This window comes from Cervus canadensis, chromosome X, assembly GCF_019320065.1.
Source record: "Cervus canadensis isolate Bull #8, Minnesota chromosome X, ASM1932006v1, whole genome shotgun sequence".
NCBI lineage: Eukaryota > Metazoa > Chordata > Mammalia > Artiodactyla > Cervidae > Cervus > Cervus canadensis.
The window spans coordinates 62402839-62423501 of NC_057419.1; the positions used below are offsets into that span (position 1 = coordinate 62402839).

The window sequence follows — 20663 nt, forward strand, 5'->3', positions numbered from 1 at the left end:
AGACTCTGATGCTGGGAAAGATAGAAGGCGGGAGGAAAACGGGATGGCAGAGGATGAGATCGTTGGATGACATCACCGACCTGATGGACATGAGTTTGAGTAGGCTCCAGGAGTTGGTGATGGACAGGGAAGACTGGCGTGCCGCATTCCATGGGGTCACAAAGCGTCAGAGAGGACTGAGTGACTGAACTGACTGAACTGAAAAGAGTAGATCTTAAATGTTCTCACCATAAATAAGAAATTGTAATTATGCAAGATGATGAACATGTTCACTACTTCTACCGTGGTAATTATTTTTAATATATAAATGTGTCAAATCATCCCACTGTACACTTTAAACTTACACAGCATTATATGTCAATATTACTTCAATAGAGCTGGAAAAAATGGTGCTAGGACAACTGGAAATCCACATTTGGAAAGAAAAATTAAGAAGGCAAATGGATGGAAAAAAGTAGAAATGATTATCATTGATAACATAAAAATAACACAAAAAATCTATAAAAGTAAAAGCTGGTATGTTGACAAGATCAATAAAATTGATAAATCTCTGGCTAGACTGACTAGAAAGAGAGAAGACATCAAATACTAATATCAGGAATAAATGAGGGGCTATTGCTATAGACTCTACAGAGTTTATAGGATAATAAGTAAATATTATAATCAATTCTAAGCTCAGATAAAGTACTCAATACCATTTTTTGCTTATGTGCTCAAGAGTTGCACAGCCAGTCCCCAACTTGATTATTGTCCCAACATTAGCCTTGATTCCCTTCTCTTCCCTCACTAAGAAATTCCCCAAAGTTTGCAATCTAATTTCTTCTTAAGAGTTTCTATCAGCTCTTTATTCTAGAGACTTCTCAGAATCTCCAGCAACTGTCTGGTTAAATTAAACTAGTTTTCAACCTAACCTATATCAGTGTTTTAGTTATGCTGTGTCAGGGAAATTTGTTTTCAACTTTTGTGAAAGTGAGTAAGAACTATGTTTCCAGGTGCCTCCTATAAGGGATCCCTTATAGGGAAGGATCCTTTGTTGAAGACCTAGTTTGGGGAGTGATCATGCAATATGGGGCTTAGACAGATATAAATTCTGAAGATGCAGTGTACATAGGGAAAAGAATTAAGCTATCAGTGGATGATATTTAATATGTGGAATTAGGTGAGTGAGGTTGATAGAGAGGTCATCTCTAGTTTTTAGGTTCTTGGCCAGAATTGAAAAAAACAGAAGTTTCTGTTATCTTCCAGAGATCAGAAAAACTATAGCAAACTCCATGAATCCTTTGCATCTCTGAGGCAGATGACTGGTAAGAGAAAATAGAAACCCCTGCAAAACCCATATTTACCAAAACCAATGTATAAGCCATGATAGCTGGGAAAAAATGGCTTTTGCTTCCCTTGCACCTTCCAAACCTCACATGATGTCATCTTTTTAGCTGAATACATAAAAACACTGACATTCCTGCTGACAAGGAGGTCGAAGTCTAGGGGAAAAAAATATATTTTCTAGGTCTCCAGCCACTGAGATTCATGCAAGGGAAAAAAAGAAATGACTGGGAATGAATGTTCATTGCAAGGAAAACACAATATCTCTTTTACAGTGTTTTGGGAACTATAGTTACATGCCAATATGGTTTCATTTTGTCAAGAGCTTGCCCTACGGTGAGTGCACCTAGTATCTAGGTTATGTTTCCTTGTTTTAATATGGACTCTTTAAAATCCATTTATTACATTGGATATTTAAAATAAGCAGATTTTTTTCTCAATTTTTTGGACATTTGAGATATATTAGCTAACATGAGCACAGGTTTTGAAGTATGAAAGGACTGAGTTAAACCTTAGTGTGGCACCTTCCTAGCTGTGTGACTTGGGGAAAGTGATCTTTCTTTTCCAAATCTTAATTTCTTGACATCAGTAAAATTGTAATAAAAAACAGCCATGTCACAGGGTTTTTGTGATATTTAGCAGTAAGACTGCCTCCTATTCACTACCTTGCTGAGAGAGAGAGATCTTGTGCTTTGGTTATGGAGATGGCCAAATGCATGACACCCAACACTGACCAGATGAGATCAACAGTAGTTTATCAGTTGCCTATATTCATAACCTGGGGGAGGAGGACACATCATGCCATGCAGGCTCACACAGGGCTTTTACTCGGGAACAGAGTAGACAACTAGTACTGTGTAAAGCAGGTTTTGTAGTAATAAGAGGGTAGAGTGCCTATTTCCCATGAGAAGATTTGATTGGCTTGTTTGAATAATTCCGCAGGCATTCACAGAAGTGAAACATGATATTCAGGGATAAGCAGGAACTGTATCATTCTGATAAGGAAGGCTGTTTGGCTAAGGGATCATATGCATGGGATAAGTGGGGAAGGGAACTGATGGTTCAGTCATTCAAGGCCCTCCTAATTTCACCATATGTCAAGGCAATACATAATATTGAGGCTAAATTTTAGATATTACATCACAGATCCACAGTTTCTGTCATATGGCTGGAATTTTTCAATAGGCATCTTGATAACTACAAAAACAGAAAAAAAAAGTTTTAAGTTGAGGGTGATTCCTTCTGAGATGTAGGTTGGTATTGAAAACTATCAGATGAAAGCAAAAGAGAAGCTCATAAACTAAACATCTAATTGACACTGACAGGGATAGAATAGGGTAGTTATGCAGGTACTTGTAGAAGTACCAGTAGGGTAATATAGATAGAGAGGGAAACCTAGGAAACTTTGGAAGACCAAGACAATTAGAGATACCAAGGGAACATTTCATCCAAAAATGGGCTCAATAAAGGACAGAAATGGTAGGGACCTAACAGAAGCAGAAGATAATAAAAAGAGGTGGCAAGAACACACAGAAGAACTGTACAAAAAAGATTTTCATGACCGAGATAATCACAATGGTGTGATCACTCACCTAGAGCCAGACATCCTGGAATGTGAAGTCAAGTGGGCCTTAGGAAGCATCACTACGAACAAAGTTAGTGAAGGTGATGGAATTCCAGTTGAGTTGTTTCAAATCCTAAAAGATGATGCTGTGAAAGTGCTGCACTCAATATGCCAGCAAATTTGGAAAACTCAGCAGTGGCCACAGGACTGGAAAAGGTCAGTTTTCATCCCAATCCCAAAGAAAGGCAATGCCAAAGAATGCTCAAACTACCACACAATTGCACTAATCTCACACACTAGTAAAGTAATGCCCAAAATTCTCCAAGCCAGGCTTCAGCAACATGTGAACCATAAAATTCCAGATGTTCAAGCTGGTTTTAGAAAATGCAGAGGAACCAGAGATCAAATTGCCAACATCTGCTGGATCATCGAAAAAGCAAGAGAGTTCCAGAAAAACATCTATTTCTGCTTTATTGACTATGCCAAAGCTTTTGACTGTGTGGATCACAATAAACTGTGGAAAATTCTGAAAGAGATGGGAATACCAGACCACTTGACCTGCCTCTTGAGAAACCTGTATGCAGGTCAGGAAGCAACAGTTAGAACTGGACATGGAAGAACAGACTGGTTCCAAATAGGAAAAGGAGTACATCAAGGCTGTATATTGTCACCCTGCTTATTTAACTTATATGCAGAGTACATCATGAGAAACGCTGGGCTAGAGGAAGCACAAGCTGAACTCAAGACTGTCAGGAGAAATATCAATAACCTCAGATATGCAGATGAAACTACCCTTATGGCAGAAAGTAAAGAACTAAAGAGTCTCTTGATGAAAGTGAAAGAGGAGAGTGAAAAAGTTGGCTTCAAGCTCAACATTCAGAAAACTAAGATCATGGCATTCGGTCCCATCACTTCATGGCAAATAGATGGGGAAACAGTGGCTGACTTTATTTTTGGGGGCTCTAAAATCACTGCACATGGTGACTGCAGCCATGAAATTAAAAGACGCTTACTCCTTGGAAGGAAAGTTATGACCAACCTAGACAGCATATTAAAAAGCAGAAACAGTATTTTAGCAACAAAGGCCCCTCTAGTCAAGACTGTGGTTTTTCCAGTAGTCATGTATGGATATTAGAGTTGTACTATAAAGAAAGCTGAGCACCAAAGAATTGATGCTTTTGAAGTGTGGTGTTGGAGAAGACTCTTGAGAGTCCCTTGGACTGCAAGGAGATCCAGCCAGTCCATCCTAAAGGAGATCAGTCCTGGGTGTTCACTGGAAGGACTGATGTTGAAGTTGAAACTCCAATACTTTGACCACATGATGCAAAGAGCTGACTCACTTGAAAAGACCCTTAATGCTGGGAAAGATTGAGGGTGGGAGAGAAGGGGACAACAGAGGATGAGATGGTTGGATGGCATCACTGACTCAATGGACATGAGTTTGGGTAAACTCCGGGAGTTGGTGATGGACAGGGAGGCCTGGTATGGTGTGGTTCATGGGGTCGCAGAGTCAAACACGACTGAATGACTGAACTGAACTGAACTGTAAGTTAATGATGGCTCAAGAAAGCTATGGCAATGTTGTGGAAGGAAGCAGGCTTGCCTAACTATAAAGCCATAAATAAAAGCACGAGATATTCCCAAGGCCATTAATGAAAGAAAAATGTCACCACCCTTCTACTGATATGATAATCCTAGTCTGACCTCATAGGATCAGACACTCTCCTGCCTGATACAGCAAACGAGGAATTAGTGATGTAAGCTTCATGTCTACTCGAAAAAGGTGATTTTTCCCCTTCCCCTTTCCTTATATAGTTTTACAAGGAAACTTATCCTTATAAGTTGCCCACTTAATCCTCTGGGCAGAGCTCCCTCACCTGCCTGCTTGCTTCTCTTAAAAGCGTCCTATATTAATAAATCTATTTCTTGCCTCTCACTGAATTCCTTCTTCACTGAGACACAAAGAATATGAACCTCAGTAAGTCCAGACACTAGGTTAGTGATTCTAATTAAAAGATTGTGTTCTGAGTCCCAAGCAGGGTTTTTGCTGAGTCCTAGAATATGGGTTCAAGTTCCAATCTGAGGTGAATGGTTTCAATACCATCTCCTACAGAACATTGCTGTAATTTGGGAAGACTAAAACACAGCTACCTATTGGGAAAAAATGGTCCTGAAATACACAGCCTGAAATAAAAAGGGTTGAGCTGCTTTTCTTCCAGACAGATTCCAAAAAAATAATGCCTAAATCAAAGCCTGTGGTTATAACCTCTCTACCATTAGTGCCTGCTAATGAGGCATCACTCCAGAATAGGTTGATTGTACAGAGAGACACTTAAAAGCTTTTACAAATGAACAGGGAATGCAAGCCACTTTACTTACTGACCTTACATTCTGGGACCAAAAGGATAAGCATACTTGTGTGAGCTTTTCTTTCTTTCTTTCTTTCTTTCTTTTTTCAATTTCAGGACTCTGTGAGATTTCTGAAGCTGCCTGATGACCCTGGGAAATATAAACACTCTTTTCTCCTAGTCTTGTTTGGTGTCCCTGGGGGAAAGAAAAACATCCTCCCTACTTTCAGAGTGAAAAGGACTATATCAGGAAAAGCTTCAGAGTGTGAATTATTATGTCAGTCTGCAGGTACCATATACAGTCTTTGCACTATGTACCAGACTCTGTGCCAGATGTGCCACCAAATTCTGTCACTATCCTACCAGACTTGAAGTGTAACTCATATGATGCCTGTTTAAATAGGGAGTTATGACTCAGAAAGGTCAGGTAACTACTAGTTAAGGTATGCCATTCAGAACCTGGTCAGTGTATGGTTTTCTGTGCTACATGTTATAAATTATTGTTCAAATGTTAATTTTTAAATTTGTCTCTAGGGAAAGGCCCATACAGGAATATTCTCATAAGTATGTTAGTTATTGCTCATAAAGAGCAGATTCAGTTCAAGAGTTAAGGAAAATGGTAATGGTCTTATTTTATTGTTACACAGAAAACAGTTATTTTTGTCATTATTATTATTCTAAAAAATTTTCTTTGAGCACCTGCCAAGCCCAGTGTTAGGTACTCTCCCATTGCTATCCCAGTTGGCCTTCAGAACATTCCTTCAGTGCAATGATTATCATTCTCAGTTTACAGTGAGGAAATTATGATGCTGACTGTTTAATGGCCTGCCACATTGTAGTGGTATGCCAGAGCTGGCTCACACTGGCTCTTGAGAGCTGACTGTATGCATCTCTCCCTTGAAATTGGCTATTTTGGTGGACTATTTCCACCATGGAAACCAGAAAACTATAAAACATGTACTCCCAGGCCTCTCCTTCTTCCCCTGCTGGTTTTTAAACATTTACCAGCATATCACTGACCAAGTTAAGTTCCAACTTTAGTTTTTTCAGCTATTAACTATATGATCTCAGGTAAATTGCTTATCCTCTCTGAGCTTCACTTTCCTAATATTTCAAATCAGTAATTCATTGTATTGTCTATGTCATTATGTGGATTTAACCGTTTGTATTCCCTTGGATTTGGCAGTAAATTAAGCCAGTTCCCAAATATAGTTAATATCCTATAAATAGTGATTTTTTCAAGTTTCTCCAGAAAAATCTACCATGAAAAAGTTTGATAAAAGACTTTGTGCATTCAGTGGATGTAACATGCTAAAACCATCAGGAAGAGACTATACTATAGAGGAGGAGCACTTGAAGCACTCACTTGCCAAATATCTGTCAGAACCACTTTCTTTAATATGCATATTAACAGTATGTGAAAGTGATAGTTGCTCAGTTGTGTCCAATCTTTGCAACCCCATGGACTGTATGTAGTCTTGGCTCATGGAATTCTCCAGGCAAGGATACTGGAGTAGGTTGCCATTCCCTTCTCCAGGCGATCTTCCTGACCCAGGGATCGAAGCCAGGTCTCCCATACTGCAGGCAGATTCTTTACCATCTGAGCCACCAGGGACCTTGCTAATCTCCTCCTTTCTGAGTTGCTCTAAGAAAAGCCAACGAAGTGCCCCTTTTCACAAAATATTAGAATGACTTGAGGCTGTCTGAATGACTGCTGAATTAGAACAAAATTAAAACCAATTCTTATTTTCTTATAGGGACAATTAATAATCTCAGACAAAATACTCCAAAATGATAAGTTACAGTGTTATTTACCATAGCATTTTGAGTTCTTTTCAATAGGACTTGGTCTCTGCCATAATTCCAGAAATATAACTTTGTGGCCTACATTTTAATTACAATGTTGTATACTGGAGGCTGCTTAAAGTAGCAAAGAATTAAGAATTTTTCCTCATTTTTGAAATTGTTCTTATTTTCTATAAGTCATTTATTCACCTAAGGATTTGGAAATAAATTTTATTTTTTAAATAAATAAATGTGTAAGTATTCATTAAGCATTTCTGATATATCCAGATATGTTCAAATAGAATAACTAGGATGTATACACATAAGCAGACACACACACACACACATATAAACTGACACATAAACTGAATTATATTAGATGTTTTGCTGGCAAAGGGGTTTTAATAAAACCTTTGTAATGAAGGAATTTATTGCAGCATTCATTATAACTATAAAAATTGAAAACAAAAACTACAGCCTAAGAATTATGTGAGTCTAAGGAATCCAGACACATCCTGGGTCTGTCCTGTGGTTATTCTAGAGCCTGATGCAGAGAATCAGACTGCTCTCTGCCAAGGAAATAGAGGAACCTTTATCAAACCCACCTTCCTACTCTAGATCCAGGAGCTCTCATCAACTTTTTCTTTGGGTCACAAACAACTAGAGGTAACACCCCAAGGCTCTGACGTTTTCAATCTCTGTGACCTTTAACAAGACTTCAATCACTCTGAGCCTATTTCTTCATCTGTTGTGTGGGTGGAACACCTGCTTTGCAGATTTGTTCTGAAGACTTAATGGAGTAATATACATAAATTATTTGACATGGTGGAGGAAGGGTGCCAATAAACAACATAATTTCCTCTTCTCTTTCTCTTACTGCATATTCTATCCCTCTGCTTCAGCTACCAGCTCAGATTCATTATTCCTTGAAGCTTATCTCATCTCAAATCACTGCTGCTTCAAGTTTCCTTGATCTGGCTACTAAGTTTCTAAACACAGAAGAAAGATTTTTGCTAACCCAAAGGCAAAGTTTCTGGTCACAGCTTCAGTTTAGAAGGCAATTTTCTGATTATATGGTTCCCCACAATTTACCACATCTCTTTTCAGTTAAAATCTATGAACATTTACTGTGTGCCCACCATGAGCTGAGTCTTGTGCCCATCCTTATCTCCTACATTTCCTGCAGGTCAGCAGCTCACTGTCCCTACTCGCTCCCTCCATAGGAGCCTCTAGGTCGTCTAGACTCTATCTCCTCCCCTAGTCCTTTACACAAGGAAGATAATTTTCATCTCTCTCTCAGAACTCTGATCTGCATTCTCACTCCAAGAAACTAGATCACAAAGAGCCCTCCTCAGATGCTCACTTCTTAATACTTCTCACGAAGGTATAGATAACAATTATTTTGTGTTCTCAGAAAGACTTTAAAATATCCATTTTTTCCCTCTGTTCCAGCAGGCCTCAGTGCTGAATGTATTGACAGTGGGCAAAGGATGTGGGGAGTGCCTGTGGGTTGAGGAGCTGCTGAAAGTTGTAAAGAGGAGATGACCTGAAAACAAAGGAAGCCTGGATCAGTGATAAAAAAGGGAAAGAATTCCCTCCTCTAGTCAGTAAATCTTCACTTGATGCCAGCCCCTGTATGCCAGCTGTTGTACTACTATTGTACTTTTCAAGGCACTGTACTATAAGATTTAAAATGTTTATTTTTTGTGTTTGTTTTTTATGTACATATTATTTGTGTGAAAAGTATTATAAACCCATTATAGTACAGTACTGTATAGCTGATTGTGTTAGTTGAGTATTTAGGCTAACTTTGTTGGATTTGCGAACAAATTGGACTTATGAGCATGCTCTTGGAACAGAACTCATTCGTCTGTAGGGGACTTACTGTAATAAAGTTAGGGACAGTGCACTCCATGTGGGCCTTAGCATCTAAAAATCTTGAGTTAGACTTCAGATTCTCCCTTATGCTAGCTGTGTGACACTGGGCTATTGCCTAATTACCCTGGCTCTTAATCTCAACTGTGGTCATGGGAAGAACATTTTTCTAGAAGAGCTATCATAACTATTGAAAGAGAGAAGGTATATAGTTAGTATAATGTAGATACTAGCTTGGGCTTCCCAGGTGACTCAGTGGTAAAGAATCCACCTGCCAATGCAGGAGATGCAGATTTGGTCCCTGGGTCAGGAAGATCCCCTGGAGAAGGAAATGGCAACCCACTCCAGTATTCTTGCCTGGAGAATCCCATGGGCAGAGAAACCTGGCAGGCTACACTCCATAGTGTTGCAAAGAGTTGAACATGACTGAGCACACATGCACATGCATGCACATACTAGCATACTATTACCTGTACTGAATCTTAATTTCACTTTAAAATATTTCATAATATTATTTTGTGTTCTTAATTTTTAATCTTAGAGCTATGTTTCACTTTAAAAGATTTTTTTTAATTTCAAAAATGAAAACATTTAATGAAAGTACAGATTGTGCACAGATAAAGCAAAAACCATTAAGAGTGACACTTGAATGATTGAGATAAAAGAAAAGCTGAAGTAAATCATTACATGTACTATAAATACTAGCTTCAGTGTGGAATGCCAAAGATAATGAGCATTTCTTTGCTCTCAAGAACTCACAGCTGATTAAAAAGAATAATTTGCTTGATACCTGTACTTAAGAGTAAACTATGTGGTGCCTACATCCATAAGAACTTCTGAACTGTGTCCTTACTGGGTGAATGATTTTCTTATCAATGTTACTCAAAAAAAAAAAAATAACTAGTTCAAAATTTAGCGGACCTTAACCGGACTTAGTGAACTGGATGCTAGATTTACAAAGACCAACTAAATTGTGCCCTTGCCCTCAAGGATCTCATAATCAAGTAGGGGAAACAAACACCTATAATCAGTGAGTATTTATTGAGTGAATACAATGTCAGGAACTGTTCTATAATCAATATCACACAGCTAGTTAGCTAGTGGTAGTGCTAAAGTCAATTTTCAATTCTGGGTCTCTTGACTCCAACCTGCAATATGTTTTCATTTCTAGCCTCCAAAAGATGTCCCATGGCTCTTTTGGTTCTACTTAAAATCTGTTGATGTCTCTAAAGAAACTTCCTGGCACCTCTCACAGGGGAACCCTGGAGATGAAAGATTGGGCCAACTGTAAGTGGCTGAAGGCACTGAGCCAGGCATTTCATTGCCCCTTTACAAAATAACAACTGTTTCTGAGAAACTGTTCTCTTAACATTGGACCCCACTGAGATGGCAGAAACAAAGGGGCAACTGGAGTTTTACAGCCCTTTATACTTGGTAAAATCCCTTCCACAGAAGGGCCCACTATTGTAGCTCTCACTTTCCAAGCTCTCCACTCATTCCTACTGTAAACAAAAAGAACAAAGAGTGTTGCTCATCATCTCGTTATGCAGAGGGTTAAGTTGCAACCCACTGCAGTAGCTCACTGACAATATACACTTAGGAGAATACAGGGTGGGAAAAAAAGGATGTAATATTCTGTGCTTTGGATATATGGGCCCCACATAGTTAAGATGCATAACTAAGGAAGAATTTCAGTGATCCCAGATTCTTGCATCTTTTCATACATAGAAAAGCATTAGATGCGTTAACTTGAAGTATGTTCTTTGTAATTAGAAGTCACATCCTACCAGGATGTACGCTTGACTACAGGCATTTCCCAGCAAAAAAAAAAACTCATGTATATCCTGGCTCCTCCCCTACTTCTTCAGAGCAGCTCCTCAGAGCTATCTGAGAAGCTGTCTCTGGGGCTGTAGTCCTCAGTAAGGTCCCTGAATAAAACTCAACTCACAACTTCTACATTGTGCATTTTTCTTTAAATTGACACTAATATAAAACACATTACTTATCTGTGTTTTGACTAAGAGTGACCTGGTTCTTTATGGAGAAGCTAAGCCTTGCTGTATGCCTGGATTTTTACAGACATGAGTCCTTTTGGAAACAGGATGACTGTCTCATTGGGAAATTATACCGGCCACTACGTATGAAATAATTGTTGCCATAATGAGTGGAAAAAGGATCACCTTTAGTGTCCACATATTTAGTGTAAGTCTCAGTTCCACCGTTCCACCATTCACTATTTAGTTATTTACCCTCTCAGCAACACTGAGAAAACCCCACTGAGAAAAAAATATGTATATGCTATATATATATATGTATAATTATATATAATAAATGATATGCAAATTTGCATGGCACAGAGTAGATCATCAAAAATGTTATGATTTGTTAATCTGTTTATATTTCTCCCCCAACTACTCTTAACATCTTGATGGAAGGATTTCTATATAATCCATATCTGCACCTCCACACCTAGCACAGCACCTAATATGTACTTGCTGTCAGTGTATTCTAGTTGATCAAATACAAAGAGGATCTCTTCCTCTGCAAGATAATATGATTCCATTAGGAAGTTCTTTTCAAAGCTTGTATCCAGCGCTTCTATGAAAACTAACTAACCAACCCACCAAACAGAAAACTTTTAACTTGGTTATTTTTACTTGAGGCTTTGATTTGGATGTTGCTAGACGTGGGCCAGATTTGTCTCTTCCCATTCTACACTAGACTGGGTGATAAACACACCAGTAGTTAAGGTATATAAAGGCAACTATGATGACAATATCATCATACCCCAAAATGTCACAGAATCCCTTGTGAAGGTGAAGATTTTATCAAAATGGCTGCATGGGGTGATGGCAAAACAGACTATCCTCTTTTCTGAGTAATTATGTGAAGTTTTATGCATGCTGACGGAACTGAGGCTCCAACTGTTTAAACAGTTTGTCCAGCTATTTACACAGCTATTAACTGCTAGGAATGTAACTGGAATGCAGATCAGTATTATGATAAAACTCAAGATCATTCATTATATCCTGTGAAGAAGAAAAAACCAACATAGTCAACACCATCCAGGGTTGTAGTGTTTTTAAGGAGGTGAGGGCCTTATTTAAGTTGCAAACCTCTATACACCACCAAAAATGTCATAACAAAAAGACTACTCAGTTAAATAATTCTTTAGATAAGTCATGGTGGTGGTGCAAGGAGCATAGGCTGGGGACCCAGAAAAACTTGAAATCAAATTCCAACTACACTCTAATCTTTGGTCTCCTTTTATATAATTAGCAGTAATAGCAAAATGTTATGAGAATTAATGATGAAGTGCTTAGCACAGGACCTGGCACATAGATTGTCCTCAACCAATGCTGGATGACTTAAATCCTTCCATTTTCTTCTACCTAGCCAATGTTAAGCATTGAACCCCTTGACCACAGATTTAATTTCTACAACAAAGGCAAGTTTTGTGTTCATTTTTGTCTCTCTTCTTTGTGGTGAAGTTAAAAGATGGGAGTTAAAGTTCAAAGCAGTTGGCAAATAATACTTAAGCAACATTATCAAATTATTTAATAATTATTGCAAATCCAGACATTGGAATGCCAAGGTTTTAAAAACAATTTTACTCTTCTTAAACTATGCATTCTTTCAATGCTCTTCAAATAGGTGAATATTAATATGGCTATGTTGAGTTTTGCGAATAAAATACCATTGACATTTTAATTGGGATTATTGTGAAGTTTATAACCCTTGTGCTCTGGAAATAAGGTTTTATCTACCATTATTATTAGATCACCCGCCTATCCCGTAACTCCCCTCCTATGTTAGCACGTCTTTCTCTTCCTTTCCCTTCCCTTTTTAAAATTAACTTTTATTGGAATAGAGTTGCTTTACAATATTGTGTTAAGTTTCTTCCCCTTGTCTTTGGCACAGACATTTGTAAAGATTGGAAGGGCATAATGGGTTGTGAAAGTGTTGAATTTTTCAGTTATAACGAATTATACAAAAGGACACATAGATGAGACATGGGAACCCTGCCTGATGACTATGAGGGATCCTTGGCTAGAACCTGGAGACTTTATAATCTGAGATTATAATCTGTGATTCTTTCCTTATCACCCCAGTCACCACCTCCATCATCCTTAGCTCTGCAAAACTGATAAACTGTCTCTCCGTTTATCATTCAAACCTTGTTTCAAAACTCTCAATTTTATCACTTCTCTTTAACTACTGTGAATGCCATCATTTTTCTATTATGTTTTGTATGTGGTTCTTGCTGATACACATAAAAGTTATTGATAGTTTAAATAGTTGCTGTTTATTCTAGCCTTTTATAGAATACATATGTACCAAGGCATTTTGTGTTGTTTCTAATGTGTTTTCCAATAATACACTCTTATCATCCTTGAGCAATGATTATTTTTTCTCCATCCTGAAAGTTATAGGTTTCATTTCTTTTTAATATCTTTTCATGGTGGAAAGAATTTCTAAAGCAATATTAGGTAGTGGGGATAATGAGCATATTTGTCTTGGTTCTAATTTTAATAGAATTTCCTCCAGTGGTGGTTATAAAATCATTTTGTGTCTTTTTACAGAAAAAAAAAACTCACCTCAATGTAGCCCTCTACAAATCTACTTTTAAAGTACACAGTGTTTTTTTTAAAAAATGCAAATAGGTGCTGAATTATTTTTGAGTGCCTTTGGAAAATCTATTGCATACTTAAAATAATTTAAACCTGTGTAATACAGTCTTCAAATCTACTTGCACAATAAATATTTCAGTTTGTTCAAATCATCTTTTATTCTTACTCCATTTAATATTTGTTTTCATATAGGACCCATATCTCTTTTACATTATTCTTAGATATTTTATTTTTATTGCTAGTATCACTAAGTCATTATTTATGGTATATTGGGAAATAGCAATCTGGGAGTCATGTGTACAGATGATTTGCCAAGCACTTTGACTAAGAGATTTATTTCTCCATTAACTCATTTTTCTCAGTATACCATCAAATCGCTTATAAATAATGAATTACTTAACCAGTGTTATGCTTGTTAGTACATATTTTAATTTTGTGGGGAAACCTATATGGACTGTTTATGCTTTTTATCCCCCAAATCTGCATTGTTTATGTTTTACTTTAAAAATTAATATGTTTTAATCAAAAAATGAACTAAAATATCTAAGACAAAAACCATATATTGCATACTTGCTAAAAATGTAAAATATAGAAATATTCACCCATTATAAATAAACAAAAAAAAAATGATTGAACGGGAATATATGAAAATGTTATGAATGGTTGCTTTGCTTTTTTCCCGTTTCTAAATATATTAATGACTTTCTATTCTCACAACTAAAAAATACTATTAAAATAATATTACTAAAGTGAGTCAAACAAATAAAAATTATCTTTTGCCACTCATTAGTCTGGCACACTGAAACAGAAAAAAGCTAACATGTAATGATTTGGACTATATATCAATCATTCTAACAGACTTTATTTCCAGTGATCTTTATTGGAACAGGAATTAGACCTTGGTCCATTCTAGATAGTTATAAAGTGAACCTCCATCAAGCTCCAGTCAGTGAAATTTCAAGCTTTTACTAGCTGTATGTGATGAGCAGCAAATGAAATCTAGAACATGAACAGGAATATGACAAAGTCTTCATTTCTATTTGTTTACCTCCATCCCTCAAAATGGACTTCAGCTGTGATAGTTTTTCTCAGAACCCTTAGTATATCACTTGAAATGTGTGATGAAGAAAACACAAATCTGGAAGAGCATATATGGATTCAAATATGTACTTACCCATTTCTTAACCTTGAAGCAGTGCCTTGCTGAGTCTCATTTTCTTCTTCTTCATCTGTAAAATGGGGCCAATAATAATTATTAGAGAAACAATGTAATCAGGACCTAGGGAGCATACTTGTTTATCAATACTACCCTTGACTATTCTTGAATAGAAGGAAAATATTGAGTAACACTAAATATCCATATTTGGCAAGGACATCATTTTCATACTTACAAATGAACAAGAGAGTAACTGGAAATTCACATATAAAGGACAAACACATCCATAATCATGATCTCTCACAGAAATACCATACATAAAATCATCATCATTTTTTTTTGCCTCACTGATCCATTTCACACTGGGAATGGAAGGAAAGACAACTAAGGATGATACCTTCCCTCTAGAGAGTTAAAAGGTGGAAGAAGTAAGCATACAGAGCACAAGTGGAGGGAACTGTCTTAGGTGGGAGAAAGGAAATCTCTTCCACTGTACTTGAATTCCTTTCAAGTAGAAGGATGGATGTTATGATCAATTTCAAAATGGAATTCTTTACCCCACCCCCCTCTAGAAAGTGTTACATCCCTTTCCAACATGACTTTGAAGCTCCTCACATCAAGAAGTGTAGTCTTTTTCTCCGTACTTGACTTGGGGCTGGTCTTATGGCCTGGTTTGACTAATAAAGTGCTGAATAAGTGGTATTGTGCTAATTCTGAGTATTGTTGTTGTTCAGTCACTCAGTCATGTCCGACTCTTCGCAACCCCGTGGACTACAGCACTCTAGGCCTCCTGTCCTTCACCATCTCCCAGAGCCTGCTCATACTCATGTCCATTGAGTTGGTGATGTCATGCAACCATCTCGTCCTCTGTTGTCCCCTTTTCCTCCTGCCTTCGATCTTTTCCAGCATCAGGGTCTTTTCTAATGAGTCAGCTCTTCACATCAGGTGGCCAAAGTATTGGAGCTTCAGCTTCAGCATCAGTCCTTCCAATGAATATTCAGGACTGATTTCCTTTAGGATTGACTGCTTTGATCTCCTTGCAATCCAAGGGACTCTCAAGAGTCTTCTCCAACACCACAGTTCAATTCGATGGTGCTCAGCTTTCTTTATAGTCCAACTCTCACATCCATACATGACTACTAGAAAATCCATAGCTTTGACTATATGGACCTTTCTCAGCAAACTGCTGTCTCTGCTTTTTAATATGCTGTCTGGGTTGGTCATAGCTTTTCTTCCAAGGAGTAAGTGTTGTTTAATTTCATGACTGCAGTCACCATCTGCAGTGATTTTTGGAGCCCAAGAAAATAAAGTCTGTCACTGTTTCCATTGTTTCCCCATCTATTTGCCATGAAGTGATGGGGCTAGATGCCATGATCTTCATTTTTTGAATATTAAGTTTTAAGCCAACTTTTTCACTCTCCTCTTTCACTTTCATCAAGAGGCTCTTTAGTTCCTCTTCACTTTCTGCCATAAGGGTGATGTCATCTGCATATCTGAGGTTATTGAATTTTTTCCCAGAAATATTGATTCCAGCTTGTGCTTTATCCAGCCCAGCATTTTGCATGATGTACTCTGGATATAAGTTAAATAAGCAGGGTGACAATATACAGCCTTGATGTACTTCTTTCCCAAGTTTGAACTAGTTCATTGTTCCATGTCTAGTTCTAACCGTTGCTTCTTGACCTGCATACAGGTTTCTCAGGAGGCAGGTAAGGTGATCTGGTATTTCCATCTCTTTAAGAAATGGAGGTGATACAAGATGGTGGAGTAGAAGGCTGTGTGCCTATCTTCTTCAGCAAGAACACCAAAACCTCAACTAGCTGCTGAACAACCATCAACAAGAAAATGTTGGATCCCACCAAAAAAAGATACCCCATGTCCAAAGGTAAAGGAGAAGCTCCAACAAGATGGTAGGAGGGGCACAATTGCATTTATAATCAAACCTCATACCCACCAGAGATGTTTGGAGGGTGCAAACGAATCCTTGTGCACACCAGGACTCAGGGAAAGGAGCAGTGACTCCCACAAGAGTCTGAGCTAGACCTGCCTTTGAGTGTTTGAGTGTCTCCTGTGGAGGCACGGGTCAGCAATTATTGTGTTCTTCAGCTTTCAGTCTTGGAGCCCTGCTCAGTTTCCACGTGAATGATCCTGGGCCAGTTGACTGAAGGATGAGAGACCACAAGTAGCAGCAACAGACAACTCATGGCATCTGGGGCCATCTTAAAAAATCCATTCCCTGGTTTATCTGACAGTTCACCACAGGAATATGAATGGGTCCAACTGAGACTAGATTATTTGAGCTAAGCCTTAATTGTTCAACCAGAATAAGAAGAGCTAAATAAATGGGTGTCATTTTAAGCCACTAAGTATAGGGGTTATTTATTATACAGCAATAACCAACTTATAGAAGAGTGAATGTGGCAAAGTTTTTAGGTTTCGTTGTAAGAAAATTAGAAGAATTCTGCCTGATAGAGTGAAAACTCTGGTTATGATAGCTGGAGGGTTTGGCTAATTCTCTCTGCGAAAATCAAGTATAAAGCTGGAAAAAGTTGTCAAAAGCAGCATACTAAGTGCCAGACAATTAGCTTTGCTGATCATAATGTAAGTGCCTGACATTAAGCTTTTGATTGCTATAGCATCTATTTCCAACATCCATCTCCAACAAGCACATTGCCCAACACACAACTAGAGAAGGAGCCAGGCTTCCCCACCCATTTTAGAAATCCCTGGTTGACCTAGACTACTGACCATTTGAGTGATCCTGCTTCCCTTCCCACACTTTAATTTCTACTCTCCTCTTTTAAGCTCACCCATAAAGAGTGAACACACAAAACCCTAGATGCCTCAACCTCAACCCCAAATACAGGCAGAACCTCAGGTTCAGGTTTTCTCTCTGTCTCTCCTAATGACCTCCCTGTGAGGCCCTGGGTATGCCATGTACTCTCATGTACTTGTAAATAAGTACTCAGGACTTGTAAATAAGAAACCTTGTATTTCTCAAAGTTCCTTGATGGTTGTTGCTGAGGTGTCATGCTATCACATCATATCATTAATAATAAAAATCATAAGGGCCAGTTCAGCCACAACATTAGCTCTGGTTGGGGAAATTTCTGTGGGGGTATCCCACATGTATCAGGGGTCCAGATGACTGCCTCTATGCATTTGTACTTGAGAACATCACTATTGATAGGCTGAAATCAATACAAAACAAGCAACCATTTTATGTCTCTGAAAGTTGACTGAAGGCAAAGAACTTACTGAAGCACAGTTAGCCTTGAAAAACTACTAGAGATGTGTGCAGGAATGAGTTTGTGGCCTTGCATGAGACGGTTCCCATCAAGCACCCGCTTCATTCCCCTTCAGCTATGAAGGTAAGAAGAATAGTTTTACCAAACTATGGGCTGGCCACCAAAATTAGCAGTTTAACTCTGAGAGGAAGTAAATTCCATTTGGGTCAGATAGTGAAAGACTGTTAGCTAACACTTATAAACTCATTAGGAAACAAATGGTAAAATCTGTTCATTTGGTAGCCCATGTTTGAGGTTCCAGTGGGACAACCAGTGAACCATGCAAGAATCTGATAGGGAGAGTTTGAAAATGAAAGCACCATACTAGGGTTCTACATATCCCTGGCTGACTGGGAAAATATGCACACTTATGAAAGAGACCCAAGAGAAGCAAAGAAAAAGCAAAACTGAAAGTAGACTTGATAACTGACTGAAATGTTGATTGTGCTTCCCAGATCAGCTGAGGGTGGGAGCCTTACAGGCTCGAGATATTTGAGAACAACCTCTTCCCAAATCATTGACTGATCACTAACCTATGTAGACACAAGGAACAATATGAAGTCAGAATAAAAAATTATAATAAAAAAACTGAACAGAAATCTCATTGGCAGCTTACCATGGAGTAAGAAATTACAATGCTAAAGCTAGGTAACTCTCTAGGAAAAAAAAAAAACTCATAAAGTTAAAACCAAATCCAGAATTGCTACAATACATTATCTAAAATATCCAGTTTACAACCCAAGGGTTTTTTTTTCTTCTTCATACTTAAGGACTCATCTGATACCTTATTCTAATAATAACAAATGCAATTTTAAAATTTATTTATTAATTGAAGGTTAATTGCTTTACAGAATTTTGTTGTTTTCTGTCAAACCTCAGCATGAATCAGCCATAGGTATACATATATCCCCTCCCTCTTGAATCTTCTTCCCATCCCCCTCCCCATCTCACCTGTCTAGGTTGATACAGAGCCCCTGTTTGAGTTTCCTGAGACATACAGCAAATTCCTATTGGCTGTCTATTTTACATATGGTAATGTAAATTTCCATGTTACTCTGTCCATATATCTCACCCTCTCCCCACATCTCCCCATGCCCGTAAGTCTGCTCTCTATGTCTCTTTTTCCTCTGCTGCCCTGCAAATAAATTCTTCAGTACCATTTTTCTAAATTCCATATATATGCATTGGTATACGATGCTCATCTTTCTTTTTCTGACTTACTTTACTCTGTATAATAGGCTCCAGGTTCATCCGCCTCATTAGAACTGACTTGAATGCATTCCTTTTTACAGCTGAGTAATATTCCATTGTGGATATGTACCACAACTTCTTTATCCATTCATCTGTCAATGGACATCTAGGTTGCTTCCAAGTTCTACCCACTGTAAACACTGCTGCAAGGAACAATGGGATACATGTGTTTTCTTTCAACTTTGGTTTCCTCAGGCTATATACCTAGGAGTGGGATTGCTGGGTCATATGGTGGTTTTATTCCTAGCTTTTTGAGGAATCTCCATACAGTCTTCCATAATGGTTGCATCAATTTACATTCATTCCCACCAACAGTGAAAGAGGGTTCCCTTTTCTTCATACCCTCTCTAGCATTTATTATGTAGAGTTGATAATGGCCATTCCTACTTTGTGAGGTGATATCTCATTGTAGTTTTGATTTGCATTTCTCTAATAATGAGTGATGTTGAGAGTCTTTTCATGTGTTTCTCAGCAATCTGTATGTTTTCTTTAGAGCAATGTCTGTTTAGGTTTTTTTCCCACACTTTTACTGGGTTATTTGTTTCTTCTTGTATTGGCTTCTATGAGCTGCTTATATATTTTGGAAATTAATCCTTTGTCAGTTGTTTGATTTCCTATTTTCTCCCATTCTAAGGGTTGTCTTTTCACCATGCTTATACTTTCCTTTGCTGTGCAAAAGCTTTTAGGTTTAATCAGGTCCCACTTGTTTACTTTAGTTTTTATTTCCATTATTCTAGGAGGTGGGTCATAGAGGATCTTGCTTTGATTTATGTCATCAAGTGTTCTGCCTATGTGTTCCTCTAAGAGTTTTATAGTTTCTGGTCTTACATTTAGGGCTTTAATCCATTTTGAGTTTATCTTTGTGTATGGTATTAGGAAGTGTTCTAATTTCATTCTTTTGCATGTAGCTGTCCAGTTTTCCCAGCACCACTTATTGAAGATGCTGTCTTTGCCCCATTGTATATTCTTGCCTCCTTTGCCAAAAATAAGGTACCCATAGGTGCATGGGTTTATTTCTGGGCTTTCTATCTTGTTCCATTGGTCTATATTTCTGTTTCTGTGACAGTACCATACTGTCTTGATGACCGTAGCATTGTAGTATAATGTGAAGTCAGCAAGTTCCTGAAGTTAATCTCTTCAGCTCCATTCTTCTTTCTCAAGACTGCTTTGGCTATTTGGAGTCTTTTCTGTTTCCATATGAATTGTGAAATTCTTTGTTCTACATCTGTAAAAAATGCCATTGGTAATTTGAAAGGGATCACATTGAATCTGTAGATTGTGTTTGGTAGTATAGTCATCTTCAGAATATTGATTCTTCCTACCCAGGAACATGGAATATCTCTCCAATGTTTATGTCATCTTTGATTTCTTTCTTATATTTTTCTGTATACAGCTCTTTTGTCTCCTTAGGTAAGTTTATTCCAAGATATTTTCTTCTTTTTG

The 20663-nt window shown here is 37.9% G+C and overlaps 1 long non-coding RNA gene across 1 annotated transcript in view; it reads right to left on the minus strand.

Moving 5' to 3' along the window:
• Nucleotides 1–20663, minus strand: part of LOC122435243 — a 216029-nt gene that overhangs the window by 65347 nt on the left and 130019 nt on the right. Inside the window, exon 4 of the long non-coding RNA XR_006267619.1 lies at nucleotides 14701–14755. This is a non-coding gene — a long non-coding RNA (uncharacterized LOC122435243). The remainder of the gene's footprint in view (nucleotides 1–14700; nucleotides 14756–20663) is intronic.